The following is a 20,111-nucleotide window of genomic DNA, read 5'->3' as shown; positions in this document are numbered from 1 at the left end:
CCTTTATTACTTTGCTTCAGTTAAGAGAAGAACACAACTTTTGCAGTTCTCCTTCCTGTTTCTGTGTATTTCTAAAATTGCCTTATGTTTGCTTCTATTCTTTTTCACAACAGCTCTTTCAGCCTGTCAGCCTTTTAATGTTTGTTTCTAACAATGTCCATGAGGCATAGACTTCAGCCTGTGAAGTCCAAAGCTCTTTCAGTCTCCACAGCTGTCAGCTTGGGCTTAGCCCTCACACCTTAGAGGTTGGATGTACATACCTGTGAATATTTGACATGTAAAAAGACATAGCCTCCATGTTTCTTACTGGACAACAAGATATTTGTGAGCAATGTATGAAATCAAAAAAAGATGCTGTACAACCACTTTGTTCTTGGGAGTCCAACATTTTGATCTCTGATGTCTGAATCACATCTCTACTACCCATGGAATAGAAAAAGTCTGATGTCTTCAACTACACAAGACGTGCTACCCAGCCCAGGTTGTCACCCACTAATGTCTGTCACTTCACTGTGCATACAATGGAGGGTAATTCTGTGCATACACAACTAGCACAGTCTGTGAATCCCAGATTTCTCTAGACCCTAATCAGAATACCTGGACTACTGCTATTATCCTCACTAATCTGCCTGGCCTCTGTAAATCCTATGAAGATGAAGCCTTACAGCTGTAAATCATACATTAGAAAACATGCAGGTAGGGAGACTATCTTGGAAACACATTCATGGCAACTTTCCCATCTGGAAGGTAAGCATTTTCAGCTTTGGATTTACCATTTATGAACTTCAGCCAATTTTCTTCAGCTCTTTATTCATCTCCTGTAGTGTGAACTGCTGTGTATATATTTTTACAAAGCCATGTCTTGACTGGAGTTATTGCCATTAAACAGTAGAACGCCTTTCAAATCACAGATGAAACTACAAACAGCCTTGAGGAACAGTCAATTGTATCTCAAGGGAAATTAAAAAATCCCCCCGCCTCTGACTACCTACATTTAACCTATTTTGTATGGGATTTTTACGCCATTAAGCACAGGGGAAATAATGCTGCCAGTGTTTCAGACCCTCAGGCTTCCATCAGAAATGGGCTGCTTACAAAAGTGAATTCACCAGTAAGTATTTAAACTGTACTCAGCTCATTATATCGGTATCACAAAATTAGCTCCCAGTGGAAGTCTGAGATTTTTCTCCTAAAGAGGAAACCCATCCTCAGTTCATTAGCTTCTTTTCCATATCATATTGCAATAAAACAAACAAAACAAGTGAAAAAGCACTTTATTAATTTTAAGTTTCCTGAAATGATTTGTGTAATATGAGGCTGCTGGTGCACAAAATTTGTAAAATTTATACATTTAATGAGCATAAGAAATTCTAACTATTTTTCTCAGCAAGCTGAAAGTCTTTTAAATTTCAGAAATGCTTTTCATCTATGGATAACCTTCTTTGTATATTAGAAGACAAAGTTTCTTCATAAAGATCATAACCTGACCTTTTTGAATTAAAATACCTGCTTTAGGGAACCTGCTTTGGCAGGGGGGTTGGACCCAATGGTGTCTTGAGGTCCCTTCCAACCCCTACAATTCTGTGATTCTGTGTGATTCTGTGATTGTTTTGAAGTCAGAAGTACCAGGCAAGTTGACCCAAAAGGCATACCCACCATAGTTGTTACTAGTAGAAAACAGCTGGCACAATTCAAAATCTCTTCCACCACCCATGAAAACCAGCTCTTTTCACAAGCCTTCATGCTGGAAGGTGTGCAGAGGAGTTACCATGTCTGATTAAGCTGTCTGCAAAGCATTATCTGTTTGTTTATGAACTCACAAAGCAATGAGGACACAGCAAAATTGTCCACGTCCAGTGCTTTGTGCCTGTTATTGCTGCCCCCCTTAGACACTGAGGGAAGGAGAGATGCAAATTATAAATGCAGATGCTGACTTCACTTTTGTAATACTCCCAAAAACATGTACTTGCTTCCTGGCAGCAATGGTAATTTGGTGCCAATTTTGGTAATTAGATCATTTTTACATGCCTTAATAACAACATTCAGCAATGTACATTAGGCTCCCGCATGGACAGAGTCATTAATGCTTTGACTTTTTCCTCTTGAGGAAGCAGTGGGCTGAATAGTAAAATTAGGAATTAGTCATGTTGCCAGGAAGTAAGGGTTTTATATATACAGCATAATCTTTTCTGAACAGGGACTGTGATATTTTATTGCAAGGGTTGCAAAAACAAAAGTTCTGAATGAAGGGTAATATAGAATTTTCAAGAAAACCAATAAAACTTTACACTTTCTTTGAATTTCTAAATTATTTAATCAATAGAGAAATGTGATCTGCCAAAGTAGGTATATTTGACATTAATAACTAATTTTACATAAAATTACAAAAAATGCTATTAGTCTTTCTTAAAACTATTTGTTTCTGTTCTGTACCTATTAGCAAAGTTTCATATATAAACATGAAAGAAAATTTTAAAAGCCCATCATTTAGACAAATATCAAACATGTTGCCTAAAGAACAATCACCCAATTGACATTTTAGTTATATGTATCTCCAATTAGTAAGCCTGAATCTAAACCTTAGATCTGAACTCTGGACTCAGGATTTACACATCAACTTCCTTTTAATTGGCTAATACTCTGTTCTAAACTCTTAAGCATGTAGGTTTGGAGTTTGAACTCACTGCCGTGTTTGGCTCAGAAACATTTTTAAATAGGTTCAGCCTAGAACCTGGAATCCTGTTCAGGTCTGTGTTTTCAAGAATTGCTTTGTTTTATTTTCCACTGTTTTTAGTGTTTGTGCCATTTGCCATGTCTGTGGCTGTATGACAGAGTGACTTGGGTTGAGCAGAAGGATCAGATAACCATGTCATTTCTTTCGTGCTAGAGAAAAAGCACTACAAAGCAAAAGAAGAACAAGTTTGTTCTGAACATTGGTCTCACACTGAATCTTCATCAGCAGAGGATTCGAGCACTAAGCAACTAGCAACTTCCTCAGGAAATCTTTATTGATTATAAAATATAGAGCTGCAGAATGCCAAATTTCACCTGAAAGTCCTAAAATCCCATTCCAGTCATTTTCAGACCCAACCTTCTTTAGGGTCCTAGCTTATAGTAATATTTTGGTCAATTTATCTCCTTCCTGCTCCTACTGAATTGTCTTTGAAATGTCTAGCAGATGCAACATCACCCTATGCCTGTGGTTAAAAGCATGATAATTTTTCAACATTCAGCTTTTGTTGTATCCATAACTCTGGAGTCTATATTGTGAATTACAGATTTCAATTTAAGGAATCGCATCTTTATTTTAATGTATAATTGATGCTTATGTGTACTGTAACTCCAAGGTTTTGTGGCAGCTAGTTACAAAAACATTTTATATGAACAGGAAGGTAGCTGACTTCCCTTTCTTTGGTTTATATCACTCGTATGGATATCAAATAGACAGGTATGTCAAAGACAGCCTCTAATTTGTCTCTGTATACTAAACATAAAAAGAAGAAGAAAGCTTTTGCAATGCAGAGTGATTCTGTCAAAAGATTGCTATATACAGGTACTTATTCTGCTTCACTTCTCATTTGTGTATGAAATCCTTCTTGACAGATCTCTGAGTGCAGAGTAAATTAGAAAAGTTAACTACTCTTTATCCATTATTTATGTTTTGTGCAGTCTAAAATTACCAAGTTTTCTTCACATACAGTATGCCAAGGTACAAAATTAGCATAAAAACTAGATCCATAACATATTTTTTGTATTCGCTTGAAATAACAGTGTTAGCAATGGTTTTCTTCTTAATTAACCACTAGCATTTTAAAGTGTCAAGATGCATGCAGCAATGGAGAGCTTTTGAAACTATACCGAAGACAAAAGACAAATGATTAAATAAAATAAATGAAGTGAATTTTGTAATGGACTCTGTAGTGCTAATTGATATGAAGCAATAGAAAACCTGGCAAAAGCTTGAAGGGAAAACCTTCAAGCTGATGTGATGAGACCCAGGAGAACTGATAACAGAGAATATATTGATAAGTATCAAAGAATCATCATCTTAACTTAGACCAAAGAAAAATCAAAAAAGAGTGAAATATATATATTTCAGTTTCAGGCACTATCTGTTTTATCTTGTTGTTATTGTTAACTTTGAAAAGAAGGCCAAGTAAACTAAGGTTTTGGCTTAATTCCAGTGGTATACCCTCACTCTTTTTTTTGGCTTTCTTGCTTTTCTTTGGCTGAAGGAAGTAGACAACTTTCTTTTTTCTTTTTTTTTTCTAATACAAGATCCCTGCTTTTCATATGCTCAGCACTGCTATCATCTAGATAAGCCTAAGTATTGTTGTGTATTTTTTTGAAGACTGTTATAACTTCTCTGATGTTTTTCCGCTTCGCAAATGCTTCAACTGAAGAGATATTTTATGAGACTCCCACTCCCTTCTGCCTCCAGCTGGTTATTAATGATGTCCTCTCACTCATTATTATCCTCAGTTATGCAGCTCCCTGCATGGCCATACAGTGAAAAATGGACCAGTGAAATGATCCAACCTAAAATAAAGCTTCTCAAAAGTTGTTTCTTCTTTTAGACATGGATCGTTAAACAGAACTATCAGATGAACTATTGGACCCACAAAGTAAGGAGGATAGCAATATCCAGTGACAAGGAGAGAAAAAGAGTTCTGGAGGCGGATGGGATGTGAATTCATGATAAGTGCCCTTAGGATAAGGGATGGAAAGGAGTTCCATGATCAGCAGTTGCATAATGAGTGCTCTCCCATGAAGTGAGATGTGCTGTTTAGCCTGAAGAAATTTAAGATACAGTTCTTACTTCCCATACTTGTATCTTAATCATCTGCATGTAAACTGTTCTGGCAGGCTGGGAAATAAGGATAATTTCTCATTGTGCTGAAGACATCTGGTTCAGAAGCTCACAGAGACACTGAGCAAGCAAAAAGAGTCAAAACTCTGTAGCTCAGTGATTCATGCGTTGTCTTGAAGAAGGGCACCTGCTTTCCAGGGATTTCAACTGTATTTTACACTTTTTACACTGTGTGTATTTTGTTTTAAGTGAAATGATTAAAAGCTTCTTTTGTTGAGGTGAGGGTAAATATTTGATTTGATTTTCTGGGGTTGGAAAAGTCCCCTATGTCTGAATCACATTTCTGGTACAAGCTCATCACAATCTGGGAAATCTGCAGGAGTGCTGAGTGGAATTTTCCATAAACTGGTGCCACAATAATGTGTAACTGTGTAAAGTTCAGTTTGCAAAAATGCAGGAAAAATATCAGAAGTTCTGTAGATATTATGCAGGACTATCTCCTGCAAATACTCTTGGTTAAATTAATGTCATACTGATTTCTAGTAGTAAAGGTGTTATGCCAATTTCTAGGAAGAACTATTTGATAATGTAGGATCACCTGTAAACTGGAAATTATTCATTTTTATTACTCTTTTTATTTCAGGAAATTTAATTAATGGAAGTTTATGTAAGTTGAAAAAAAATGTTTACAGAGCCACACATTGAAGAGTAAAAGAGATAACAGTATAGTAACAAATTCATAAAGGTATCGTAGAAAAGTTAGACGGTGCCCTCTGATCACAAGATGAGATGAATTTTCTAAAGTAAAGAGCAGACTATGAAAGATATTTTGTAGCTGAAACATGCAAATAGGTGCATAGTGGGATTTTTCAGATGCTAAATACAAAAAACACCTGAGGAGGTTAGCTGACTCACTTGCATTGATTTCAAAGAGGGTAGAACTTCATTATCATCAGTGACATAGGAAGAATATCAAAAATGTAATTGAAATTTCACAAAATGTGCATATACAGGATATGTGTCATGGTGTGCATATGTATCATGGTGATGACAAAGAGATATTTTTTTCTTGATTACTTAGGTCTCTGAAATGCATGAGGTATGTGTTTTCAGAATGTTGATAGACATGAAATGCGTCATTTATCTTAGGCATGCTTTTGCATGGGTAAGCTTTATCATGAGGAAAAAGTGGGTGCAAGGAGCCTACTCCTTCCCTGCCCTGCTCCTTCAAGGCAGTGAAAGGTGTCCCACCATCAGTTAGCTGCCTATGGGTGTCTGGGCTCTAGAAGGAAACAAAGATTCATACCTTTGAAGAACCATTTCTAGCAGCCAACTGTTCTTACATACTGAGAGCTGGGTGTGAGACTGGGGCTCTGAGCAGCAGCCTGGCTCATGAAACAAAAATGCTAAGGTCAGACTTGGGCCTAGAGGAGGAGGCTCCAGGCATGTAACTATTGCATTCTAAAGCTCTGAGTTATCCAGCACTAGGGTATAGGGCAACATGGAGTGTCAGGAGATTAAATTTAACCGTAATTTTCTGAGGCTAGTGCGACTCACTGGTGAAGGTGCAGAATATTACAGACCTTTCACCATACAGCTCTAACAATTTCGATTGAAAAAAAAATATGAAATTGAGCATTTAATTTATAGCTGAATGGGGCATGGCACTAATCTGATATCAAGCAGAATGAGAATTAAGCTAATGGCAGTTTAAAACCAGACCCTGAATGAAGAAATACTGTCCCAAATTTAGGTGTTTCAGACTGCTTTAATTATGTTGGGTTCCTTATTTGATTTTCAAAGCAATTCATAAACAAAACAGATATATGAGCTCAGTCTACTCACATGAGAGCATCTGTTACTCTATGGCAAAACTATTCTCTGTTGCGTTTGCAACACAGACTCAACGGGAGCTTAAAGTTGCACATATGTATAAGCAGTATGCTGATCTGAAGTCATAACGAGAATTCCATTGTTTAACAAGAAGTTCTAAGTGTTTTTAAATATAACTTTAAAAATAATTTCAAGTAGAAAATTACTACTCAGTGTTCAGTGACACACATAAGAGCAGCCAGAAATAGTATAATTGTACTTGTCATTTGCATAAAAATAATACTAAGAAAGAACGTGTTATGGTCAGAAAGATAGAACTGACAAGCCAATGAAAGCTGTAGGAAATAACATAATCCTTGTATTAAATATTTCTGGTTTGAGACAATGGATTTCTTAAAGAAAAGCTGAAAGCAATTCTTAACAGTTTTAAATCTGTAGAGTTCAAAAACTGGTGAGATATTGCTCTTTAAAATCTGTCTCTAACAAGCCACATAAAGAAAACTTTGCTGAAGTAGGTATTGACAAAAGCAGCTAAGGGAGTACTTAAAACTGGGAACACAAGGAAATCAGTTGGTCTAAACAATCTGCATCTTAAGGGAAATAGCAAATAAATTCACATAAACCACTGGTAGTGTAGTTTTTTAAAAATCATAAAAACTGAAGCGATACAGGAACACAGCAGAACGAAAAATCTGGTATTAACTTTGTCTCCAATATTTAAGAAAAATGTCAGTCTGTTGTTCAAGATTTTTCCTAGTTCTTCCATTAATGGCTACAATGTTCTCAGTTGTATTCTCATATATTTTATCACAAAACATTGGATATCCACAAACAGCAAGACTTATGAAGTATTTTATAATAAGGATAAATGTTCCATCTACTACTTATTTTTTACAGATAATTATAATATTGACTTTTGCAGTTGTGTTATTAACACTTCATCTTATTTCTTGACAACTTAACAGTTTATCATGCAAACAGCTACTATGCAAATATCATGTAGTACTCTCTACTATGCGCATCTTCATTCAGTAACGTGATTGTTCATAGTACGGGGGAAACTCAAAGAAGTGGGCTCATGGCGGTTAATCCTGAAAGATTCTGAGTAGTCTGGCTCTCACCCAGTAAAGCACCTAGGCACATATTTATAGTATCACTAATGGATTTTTTGTCAAGAGACATACTGAAATTAAAGGCTTTGATTAAAGCACATGATTAAAGGCTTTGCTGAAGCTACTCCAGGGTGCTCAGGACCACCCATGCCTGATAATTCCATATGTTTGCTGGCATAGTTTTTCAGAATCTGGCCCATTTCTAATACCACTTTTTAACATCAATATTTAAAATAAAGTTTTATTTAAAAAAAAAAAAAGTTTCTTTGCAGTTGTTTTGAAGCATGGCTGATAACAAGGTTGATCAGACGGCTGGAGCACCTCTGCTATGAAGACAGGTTGAGGGAGTTGGGGTTGCTTAGCCCAGAGAAGGCTCTGAGATCATATAGTGGCCTTCCAGTATCTAGAGGGGTCCTACAGAAAAGCTGGGGAAGGCTTTTTACAATGACATGTTGTGATAGGATGAGGGTTAATGGTTTAAAACTAAGAAAGGGTAGATTTAGATTAGATATAAGGAAGAAATTCTTCACTCAGCAGCACTGGAACAGGTTGCCCTGAGATGTTGTTGATGCCCCATCTCTGGAGGTTTTCAAGGCCAGGTTGGATGGGGCTTTGAGACATCTGGTCCAGTGGGGGGTGTCCCTGCCCATGGAAGGGGGGTTGGAACTAGATGATCTTTAAGGTCCCTTCCAATCCAAACCATTTTATGATTCTATGATATTTGTAGAACAGCTTATATTACAAAAGTATGTTACATTCACCTGTTCTTAGATAACCAAAAGCAAAGAAGAAAAATAAAGATAATTTCAACTAAGCAACATCATTTTCTTTCTTTTCTCTTTTGTTGCAGATTTATTCCCTCACTTCCCTAGGCTGTCCTGACCTAGACAATGTGAACAGACTATCTTGACTCAATTTTTGTCTTCCCTCTCATTTCTTGGGATGTCTTCTTTTTGTTTCCAGTAAGGAAAACAACATGGAGATAGATACAATACCTGTGATGTGAAAGAGTGAATGAACACAAGGGAACTCAGCAAAACATTTCTACCATGCATCTTGGACTCTGCCACAGTAGACCCCACTCATCCTAGTGATTTGTGAAAGAGGATGCTGTACTGGGTTTACGTGGCAAGGCTTTGGCATTGAGGGGGAGGGAGGTGTGTGTGCAGGGTGGCCTCTGTGAGCAGAGCCCAGCAGCTGCCCCATGTCAGATCAGAGCCAGCTCCAGCCAACTCCAAAAGGGACCTGCTGCTGGCCAGGAGCAATGCTGGTTGGACCTCTGGGGGAGGCAGACTGAAGAAAAGGAAAAAACCCAATAGCAGCTGGGAGAGAGGAGTGAGAAAGCCCTGCAGACCCCAAAGTCAGTGCAGAAGAAGGGCAGGAGGTGCTCCAGGCAGGCAGCAGAAGTTCCCCTGCAGCCTGTGAAGAGGCCCCTGGTGGAGCAAGCTGTCCCCCTGCAGCCCATGGGTCCCACAGTGGAGCAGTGAGAGTAGCATGGTGGGGTTTTATTTAGCTATCAGTGTGAAACCACCACAGGTACTCCAGCTGGCTACTGAGAAAGCCTTCTGAGAAAGGGCTCGTGCCAATGCCTGAGCAGCAGGGAAGCAGCAGGTGTCCTGTCAGCTCATCATACTGCTGTCAGGTGTATGGGGACCAATAGGAAGGACAGGCACCATATTTCCTACGGGACTTAACAATATTGAAGAGCCTGGAATGCTTAGAGAAGTTATTTAGTTCAAGCAAACTGCTTTATGTGCCACTTGTCTATTCTCTTTTATGTATCACACTAAAATTTCCAATTCTGTGAAGAGAGGGAAGGATTCTCACAGGAACGATTCTAACATGACAGAATGAGGAACAAATGGGTAGGCTGCTAAGGTAAGGATGGCACAGAAAGGATGTGCTTATTTTGTTGTGGAGACTGAAACAACTTCCAGTCACCCTGAAGAATGTGCTGAAAGGTCTTAGGAAAGACCCAACACTTCTCCCCTGAGCTCAAAATGCAATGTAGAGGCAGCCAGTCTAACTTTGCTGATTCTTCTTCTCAAAATAGATTAATTTACCATGATGCCATGAGAGTGTTTATTGGTGAAAGGACCTCAAACTTAGTCTTGTGGACATAAGGAAGATGAATTGAGTGCATAATGCTAAAGTAAAAACTGTTTGATGCTTTTCCCATAAGTAGTAATGGCAAATTAATCAGTAGATAATTATCTAGAGGGAATAATGTCTTCAATTATGTGATCATCAGTATGAATTGCTAGGTGTTTTTTCTTCTGTTTTCATAGGAGAACACGTGTATTCCAGCTGTCCAGTTTTCTAAGTGAATAGATGTGCATACAGGTAATTGATAACATTCACGATAAGGAATAACTCAGTTAAAGATAATCTAAGTGTGGAAGTCTGAAAGATAGATGTATTCATTACCTGCCTGCCTCCTGTTTTCTCCTTTAGTTTATTTGGATTACTTCTGAATTCAAACCAATAAATCACTTAACTTTTGGAGAAACTTCTGCAGTCTTGACATGAATTATATGAAGCACCTATCAAATTTTGCTGCTGACTTGATGTGACAAGTAAGTTCTAAGAACTCAAAACATTTTTTAATAACCAGTCAAAATCACTTACCAAAGCTATATATAAAAAAAAAACCTACAGATGTTGCTTAGATTATTTATGCCTTTGTTCACAATGCTGTACGTAAGTAGCATTATTGTCATTAAATCTGACAGTTTTGAAGAAAACAACACTCTAAATGGGTACAATTAAGTGCTTTCTAGACATGAAGAAATATGGTTTGTGAAGTTCTTGTTTTTCTTACAAAGTAAATAGACAAGTGAGAAAAATCCTATAGCCTATGACAAAGAGATGGTTCAGCTGATTTTTATTCAGAATTCTTCACTGTAAGGCCTAGTTGATAGAAAAGGAACAACTATATGCATATATTTTACTATAATTAAGACTAGGTGCCAGACATGAATGTTGAAAAGGTTACGAGGCACTGTAAACTAAAATCACACCTGAGTAGTTCCTCTGGGTTCAGATAATGAATTCTCTTTTCTGAGTGAACAATTATCATATGGGTTTCTGTGCCTGTATGTGCATAGATGTTTCATGCTTTCAAACTGTTTTGCATTGGATGAATAAATAGCAGTACATTAATTCATTAAAAAAAAAAAAGTTAACATTTCTATGAGTTAAAAATATACAAAACCTATACAGAAATTTGCCTGACTACATTATGTTTGGCAGTATGTATTTTAAAACCATCTTCTGTCAGGAAGAACTAAACAAAGAGAAAAGGCCAAGAAAAAAAAAGCGCAGTGCTTGTTACTGAATGTCTTCTGGTCTATGAAAGAATAATAGCATAAAATCAGAGGAAAAAAATGTGAAAAACAGGTAAAATATATATATATATTGTTTTGCTTGGATGACACTGGCGTGGGTTGAACGATTAGCTTATGAATTTCAGCTGGGGAATTTTTGTCCCCAAGCCAGTATTTCATCTACGTGAACAATGGCTTTCAACTTGAGACTGAAAAACCTAAGCATAGATGTACATGTAGCAGTCTATAACTAAGCTAGGTGAGCAAGCTAAGTGAGCCATTATAGCTGAAGGATATCTAGTCAGCACAGACAAGGGGAACCAGGGCGACAATTCACCTGAGCAGCTGAGGTCAAGATGGATAGCAGTCCATTGACACGAAGTGGGATTCAGCTGCCTAAATAAATTCAGCTGATGACACTGCAGGTGCTACAGTATGTACCATGCTGTCTCCAGGCTGTTTCACAATTGTGCAGATTTCCTGTAAGCTCTGTTATATCAGGTTATATCTCTGCCTCAAATTTTCCTGGCATCCCAAATGGCACTAATGCTTGTGTTTAGGGAACTGAACCCTTCCCCAAATCTGCTGTGACTGAAGCTTGGACAAAGCTCACTGGATTATCACTAGTACATACGTACATGCATTCAGGTAATTTGGTCTGGAGCTAAAGTCATCACAGGCACCCCTAAATTGTTAGATATGTCACAGGGTAGGTGGAATTAGGACTAGAAAATTCTTAGTGTTGTCTTCCTTTCCCAAGAGCCCCAAGCACAGACAGTTGTGCAAAGGAGGTGACAGTCCAATCTATCTAGTTTCATAGAACTATTCAAAGAAAAAAGTAAGTCCAGGTGTAGATTTAGGGTAGACTAAGTCCACAAATTTGGCAGAAAGAAGAATCATGATTTCACTGTCAGAATCCTTCAAAGAATCACCTAATAATTATCATCAAAATTAAAAATAAAAGAATGATCAGACTTTGATAAAGAAGCCCAAAGTAATCTGACTGGTTTTGGTAGTCTAGTCTTGATGCTGTATAATATCCTACTGGAGATTTGCAACTATCTAGTTGTCAAAGCTGGATTCCAGTATGAAGCTGAAGAAATTAGAATGTGATTAATTTCTAGTACTCTCCTTCAATTTTAGAGCCACATGGTACAGAAATATTCCTATTAGTTTCTAGAATTTCTTGTTCAGGTGCTACTGAATTTAGCCAATATTTTAGTATAAGAGATGGAAATCATCTCACCAAGGTTTTGACCATATAAGCACTCATTTCTTCTCCCGAACTAATTTCTAGTTTCTGTAAATTGCCAATGAAAAGAGTGATTCATCTCATTTTAAGGTAGGCATCAAACAGAAATTACAATTAGGGAAAACATCTCACTCTGTAAGTCACAATGATGAGATCACTGAAACCTCCATAATTTCATGACTCCCCAGTCCATCTTGTAATGCTGTGGAGCAGCGCTGTGTTAATCTTTCAGGAACTTTGAAGAAAATGTGCTCAGGGCTTGACTCACTGCATGTCATGCAGATTTCCCTTGGGCATATCTGCAGAGATTTGTGTGTGCTGCATCAACTGCTGTGCCTCAGGAGCCATTTCTGTCTAGCAGGACCCAACGCGCACCCCAGGCTTGCTGTGAAGGTTTCATCTGCTGGTGTATGGGTCCAGCTTTGCATTTCATAGTCATTGTTCCTTTCTGAAGACGCAGTTACTAATCTTTCTACACTAATCTTTTGCACAGTAGATGAGTAAATTTTATGCTCAATAAACATAGCACATCATTTAAACAGTCCCCGAAAGGCTGAGTGATACTGAGTACACTAGATATAGTTTGTCTGTCTAGACATTTTTATAGAAGGCTGACTTAACAGGTCAATGGTAAATGTAATGGAAATATTTTTAGCAGAAATTACTTCAATTTCTTTCCTCCACTGAAAAAAAAAAAAAAGCCTACTTTGCCAATGAACACACACTCATTTGAGTCTCATACCCATTTCATCGTTGACAAAATATCTTTGTCTTTGAGAAAGTGTAAAGAAATTAGTAGTGAGCCTGAATTTACAGATGCTGTTACTACCGGTCAGGAAGTCCTGAAGATTTAAGCTGGGAACATCAAAATTCACATTCTGAAAATTAACAGTGACTGTTCAAAACTGCTCTCTGAACAGTATATTCTGTTGCATGGTTCATGTCTCAGTAACAGAAGCAAACAAACAAAACAAACAACAACAACAAACCACATAATCCTGGCTATTATCAGAAGCAGCAGAAAGCTGGTGGTATAGAAGGTGTGAGGGACAGAAATGAAACCTGAGGTCATGAGAAGCCCATTCTCCTAAGCAGCATATGAAGCACTTCCAAAAATTGTTACTTTTAGGAACCGGACTCATGTTTTTAGGACTAAGGCTTACATTGCGAGAAAACAGATATTACTAAGTATCACAGAAATCAGACACTCATTCTTTATTTTTTATTTATTTATGTAATTTATTTTTACTGCACTCTTATCTCTTTCCTGAAAGGAGTACTTCATTCTAGCAGGAGCCAAATGAGAAATTCAATGTGTGCGTAGATCTGCTTTCAGTGGGACTACACATTACTAAATGAAACATTGGAGCTGAAGTGTTATGCTTGATTTGGGCTAAAATGCTCACCGCCTTTGACAATGACTCAGCAAAACAGTTAAACGTGCACAGTTCTCAGCTTTTATTTCCCCTCACCTGAATGAGACATTAGTTATAGGAAGGTATGAATATCATAAAAAGAATTAAACATACACATTACTGTTTTGCTGGATGAAGGCCAAAATGCCTTCTCTTAAATTATTTATAATAATCCCTAATCCTGTATCTTTGCAGTTTAAGGGGGTTCTGGCTTTCAGCTGCACTCCTTTTCCTATCCAAATGACTTCCAAAATTCAGTTCTACTCTTTGGGCTAAAATAAATGCTTGTAAGAATACTGTAATTAAACACAATTGCAAAGATGTGCACACTCAATGCTGCATAACCATAATCCCTGTACATTTTTACTGTTGTTGTTCTTTCCTCATCATCTATAATTTTCCTGGCTTATTGTTTACGGTCCTTAGTTATCAAATCAGTTTTGAGTGACCCTAGTAAACTCTTTGTAGTTTTGTTGCTGTTGCAGAGGGTCCACTGCACTTCTCTGACATGTAAACAAATACAAACTCAGCAAGGTGGGAAGATTCAGTAATCTGTAGAAACAGTTTTGAATCACAATTTCCATTTGCTTTGCCAGCTTTTACTTAGGGCATTATTTATAAAATAGCCTAAGCAGACACACAAAAACAAACAAACAAAAAGTGACCCAACCTAAATGCTCCCAGTCCATAATGAAATTGGTGATGAATTTGTGGGGATAATCATACAAAATCACGGCTACATTTGGCCTGTTAATATTGGGAGATGTTGGCCTCTAGAAGAGCTGCACTTTAAACTTCATAAACATAAATAGTTTCTAGAATGTTTTGTGAAATATGTGTGTGCTTTTTAAAAGAATTTCATTGTTAAATCTGCAAGTCGGTTGACTAAATAAGTTTTTTGTTTGTTTGTTTGTTACAAAAATACAGTATTTTCATGTGAAATCCTTTAATGCTGTCCAGCAGAATTATTTTTAAAATGTACACTGCAATTTTACTTTAGCTGTTACTGTAAGCAGTTCTTTTCACCTGTTGTCAAGCAGCACCAAGTTGTGGATCTCTTAGGAGCCATTCAACCAGAAGATAAATGGAATGAAGAGTAAATGGTATGTATGAAATGTAGAGTATGACAGTCAAAACCATATTAATCACTTCAGAAACCTGATATACTTATTGGAAACAGCAATCATGGTGAAAAACATGGTCAAATTAGCAGGTTAAATAGTGGCTAAAAAGTTATAAAAATGCTGTGCTGAGTCCTTTATAGCAATGCTGCCATGCAGCTCTTAACTAATATGATGTTTGGTTTATTTATCCCAGGTAAGAATCAAGCTTAAGCCAAGTCTTTAACTGATGCTTTGCATGATCCAGGGAATATTCGTGCTCTACAAGATAAGGCAGTAACCTGTCATATGAGGAGGAAGCTAGTTTTCCTAGGCTCCAAAAATAGTTGGAAGACCTCGTTTTCTCAGACTCCAATGGACAGATGGGCTTCTCCAAAGAGAGATTCAGAACATGCACCTTGGTTTCTGCACTGAATCATCCTCTCAAGGAGCTCTTTTCTGGTTATCTGACTTGTCCAGAGAGAGGAGAAGAAACTGGGGTGTGTGCAATTATGTGATGAAACCATCCCGACAGTCCTAATTCTAACCCTCTGGGGCTCAGAAGAATATCGTACATCACAGTGGAGAGAAGGAGAAAGTAGGAATAACTGCTCATAGTCATTTATGAACTTGACAAGCAGAAAGGAGGGAGGGAAAAAGGAGAAAAGCACCAATTCTTTGTCTACAGATAAGAGCAGCTTCCATTAATAGGAGCTTTGTGAAATGTTCTTTTTGGCAAGGATTCAATTACATTATTTCTTTGGTTTTACTTCTCATGGGCTCATTGTCAACTGTGGTGGGCTTTGGTGTTCCTTTTTTTCATTTGTTTGTTTTTGTTCTGGATTTTTTGTATAATGTATAATCCTAATTCAACCACATAAATCCCACTGTTAATTAGATCTCAGGACCTCACACTCAGATTTGCTCAAAAGAGGCTCAAAATGGGAAGAGTGAGTAATAACAGATCAGGACTGTGGTACATAGTACTGTTTGGGACAGGCTGCCACCCGCTGATCGCTGACTAGTCTCCAAATCTGGAAGTGCAGATGTGCATACCAAACATGGTTAGAAAAAGCAGAACCAGAGGGAAAGGAAAAAGGAAATAAAAATGAAACTTATCAATAGCAAAGAGAAGGAAAGCACTCTACATACCCTACTGGGGAATCTGAAATTACTAAACTTTTAGGATTACATTAAATTTGTACATATTACTACTCCTTTTGTATTCGAGAAGTTTTAGGGCTTGCTCTTGCTTTTTCATGCTGTATAAGAGAATGTATGGCTGCATAGTTTGCATACATGCAGCCTGCTTTATACTGGAATGCACAGTAACTACTTTTCTTAAGCTGGTGCCATGTGAGACAGCAACAGTTTAAAAAAAAGAAAAAAAGAATTAATAACCTTTCCCAATTGCCTTTTGTCATCTATCAAGTTATGATAGATACTGTATGCTAACAGATACACAAATATTTCTACAGCACTTTGGGAAAACAAAAACAAAAACAAAAATCTGGAACTATGGGAAAAGGAACTATTTTCTTGTAGGTCTCATTCAATTATGACAAAATTTTTAAATCATTATTCTGAAGGGATATTTCCAGAGAAGCTCCTCAGCAAAAGTAAGCATGCAGATATTGCCTCTGGCTTTGAATCATATACTGAAAATTTTGCTTCCTCTGCTTACATCACGTGCCAGAAAACACTTTACTGAAACCAGCAGGATGACTCATGAATTAAATACTTTCTCAGTATGAGTAGAAGTAGCTCTTGATCTTTACTTAAACTGTTTTTGTTTACCCAGACAGACCATTATTTCTTTAGTCTTCAGTTAGCATCAATTAATCTATCAAAACTTCTGCCTGAAGAACTCCAGCGAAAATCATCGCTAATGCATGATCTTGTACGTACTTTCATTTAACTTATACAAGTAGTCCTACTGGCTTCAGTGGAGCTACTCACATCAGGTTGTGAGGATATGTATGTCACTAGAATTAGTCTAATCATAGGAGATTTAACAGAGAATGAACTGGTGGTGCGGGGTGAGGAGGAAGGGGGAGGGAAGGAGGCAAACTGACACTCGTGCTCATGAGCAACAGGGAGGAAGAGTGCACCTACCAGAGTAGTGAGGAATGCTCCTCAACCCTCCAAAAATGTCCTATGAAAGGAAGAAAGCTACACAGTTGAAAACCCAAGTGAAATGCCTCTACACAAACACAAGTGTTCTTTCTTCAGTTGCAGTAAGCAACACGCTCACAGGCCCAAACCTAGTAGTGAGGGGCCCAAAACTGTACTCGAGGTGCAACCTCACCAGAGCAGAGAACAGGGGGATGATCACCTCCCTCGTCCTGCTGGCTGCACTATTCCTAATACAAGCCAGGATGCCGATGTTCAGGCGAGCGTCAACCAACACCCCCAGATTCTTTTCCTCTGCACAGCTTTCCAGCCACTTTGCCCCAAGCCTGTAGCACTGCATAGGGTTGTTGTGGCCAAAGTGCAGGACCCAGCACTTTGCTATGTTGAACCGCATCCCATTGGCCTCAGCCCATCGACCCATCCTGTCCAGGTTCCTCTGCAGGGCCTTCCTACCTTCTGGCAGAGCGACACTTCCCCCCAACTTGGTGTCGTCTGCAAACTCACTGAGGGTGCACTCAATTCCCTCATCCAAATCATCAATAAAGATATTAAAGAGGATGGGCCCCAACACCAACCCCTGGGGAACACCACTGGTGACCGGTCGCCAGCTGGATTTCACTCCGTTCACCACCACTCTCTGGGACCGGCCGTCCAGCCAGTTTTTAACTCAGCAAAGGGCGTACCTGTCCAAGCCATGGGCTGCCAGTTTCTCCAGGAGAATACTGTGGGAAACCATGTCAAAAGCCTTGCTGAAGTCTAGGTAGACTACATCAACAGCCTTTCCTGCATCCACCAGATGGGTTACCTGGTCAGAAGGAGATGAAGTTGGTCAGGCAGAACTTGCCTTTCATAAATCCATGCTGACTGGGCTTGATCCCCTGACTGTCCCACACATGCTGTGTGATTGCATTCAAGATGATCTGCTTCATAACCTTCCCTGGCACTGAGGTCACGCTGACAGGTCTGTACTTCCCCGGGTCCTCCTTATGACTCTTCTTATAGATGGGTGTCACATTATTATTATTATGCTTTATTTTCTACCAATTTAAGTACTTTAAAATGCTTTACAAAATATTACTCCCATGTTATGGAGCCTTGAAACCATTATTGCAAATATTGCTCTGTGCTTTCTGGGACAGTAGCTAACATAACACCATGGGTATAGAATCATCCAAGCACTGCAGAGACACTGTTAGAAGTTTTTTCTGACAGGACTTCAAGTCAGCTCAAGCTCTGAGGTGAAACTATCTGAATCTTGTTGCAAAAATGAGTGCTTTAAAAAAAATGAAATTCATACTGCTGTCATTGCTTTCCTCTGCCTTGCTTTCTAAACCATTGACTTTCCAGCAGCTTTCAGATGAAACAAACTGTAGGGAATCTTTTTTGGTTTCTTTACAATATTTTCTTTTCTCCTCTCAAGATTTAAGTCTCTGCATGTGTTAGACCTTCCCTTCCTGCCACATTTGTCTCATTTTACCTGCCCTACTCAGACAAGGTAAATGGCTTGTCTCTCGTACTCTGCTGTCAGCCACTATGAGCTTGCCTTATTGTAATTATGAGTACACTTATGAGTGCACTTGCATGTTGTTGGTATACGTTATTGATTTTTTTTTACACAGTATTTCATAAGGTAAAGCAAAACCAAGAATTTTCATTAGTTGTATTTCAGACCAAAAACATTTCACTGTCCACACTAGCAGGAGGACCAAAGATGGCAGTAACTTAGCTTATTGCTGACATCTTTGTGTTAGTGCATTCCAGGATATGCTGCAGGAAATTATTCTTAATATGCCAGTTAGCTGTGGTTTTACTGTACTTGCAAGGTGATAGGTAAGGATATAAAACAGTATTTATATTTTAATCAATTTTGCATTACACAAAAAAAAATTATATTTCTAGCAACTATATTTCTCAGTAACATACTTTCCATTGTGTTTATCAGAAAGCACAGGTGTGTTTTGTGCATAACAGAAAGGATGAAAATACACTATGATTTAAAATAGGATCAAGATATTCTTGGCAGAGACAGTGATTCTGAGAAAAGAACAATGTGTAATAGTCCATTACACACAAACTGTGCACTGCATTGTAAAACAAGAAAGATAAAGGAACTAAGGAGCTTCTTGAACCATTAAAGGTTTACTGCCATGAAAAGCCTGTAACAATATCCACATAGTATATTGATCTTTCTGAGACAGAAAACAAGCACCAGTATATATAACACCACAATGTATCAGTTTGGTGAGACATCCATGAGTCACAGTGCAAGGGTTTTATCAGAACATTAACTGCACAATAAAATAGTTCAGTAAGTCAACAAGTACTTAGAAACCTGCATATTTCTTGTAAGAAGAGTGATTATCTAATCCACAATTAAGATGGGCAAATAATGAAAAATGTTTCTGCCATTACTTAAATGGCATTTGTAATGAATACTCTGGTCATGTTACGCTGCTCTTTTTTTGTTTTCTGTCAGTGAACTTTCTGTCACAAACATTCATTGAGAGTGGAATTCAAATCATTGCAATGACTCCTATGTGAATAAAAGTGTTGAGCACATATGAATATTGAATAAAGAAATTACTTGCAGTTATCCAAGTGCTGGAGGGAAACTATGCTGTAGGCTGTAGGCATTCTTTAAGCAACCAACACACTCTCAGTTGTAAATATGATGCATGATACATGAGCAACGTAAGAGATTTGCAAATATATTTATCAATAATTTTAAATGTTACTAATCTGAATAAGCAAACAGTTAATCTGAAAGTATTATCTATAACCATATCTAGGGGCTAAACTCATCAAACCAATCCCTCGGTAGGCATCATTTGCTTATTGCTATTCCAAAGCTAAAATTATGACTGAGTTGTCAAGTAGTTAAACCAGAGAAAGATATTTAGCATGTGAGCTCTCAGGTTGCCAGATTTCAGTAACTGCCTGCCAGCTCCCTGCTGAGTCAAGTCTCTCCCTCCCTCTCTGGCTGTTAATGGAGGCTTCTTTTAAACTTTGACCTGTCTGTCTCCATCAACTCTAGAAAAAACAAAAGAACAGCAGCTTCCTATCTCAAATACCTATTACTATGCAATAGTAAATATGTTGATGCTGCAGCAGGGAAGGGCTTTTCTTTTGA

Source organism: Anser cygnoides, chromosome 1, assembly GCF_040182565.1.
Source record: "Anser cygnoides isolate HZ-2024a breed goose chromosome 1, Taihu_goose_T2T_genome, whole genome shotgun sequence".
NCBI classification, from domain to species: domain Eukaryota; kingdom Metazoa; phylum Chordata; class Aves; order Anseriformes; family Anatidae; genus Anser; species Anser cygnoides.
The sequence above is the reverse complement of the archived record's forward strand: the minus strand, read 5'-3'. Positions refer to the sequence as shown.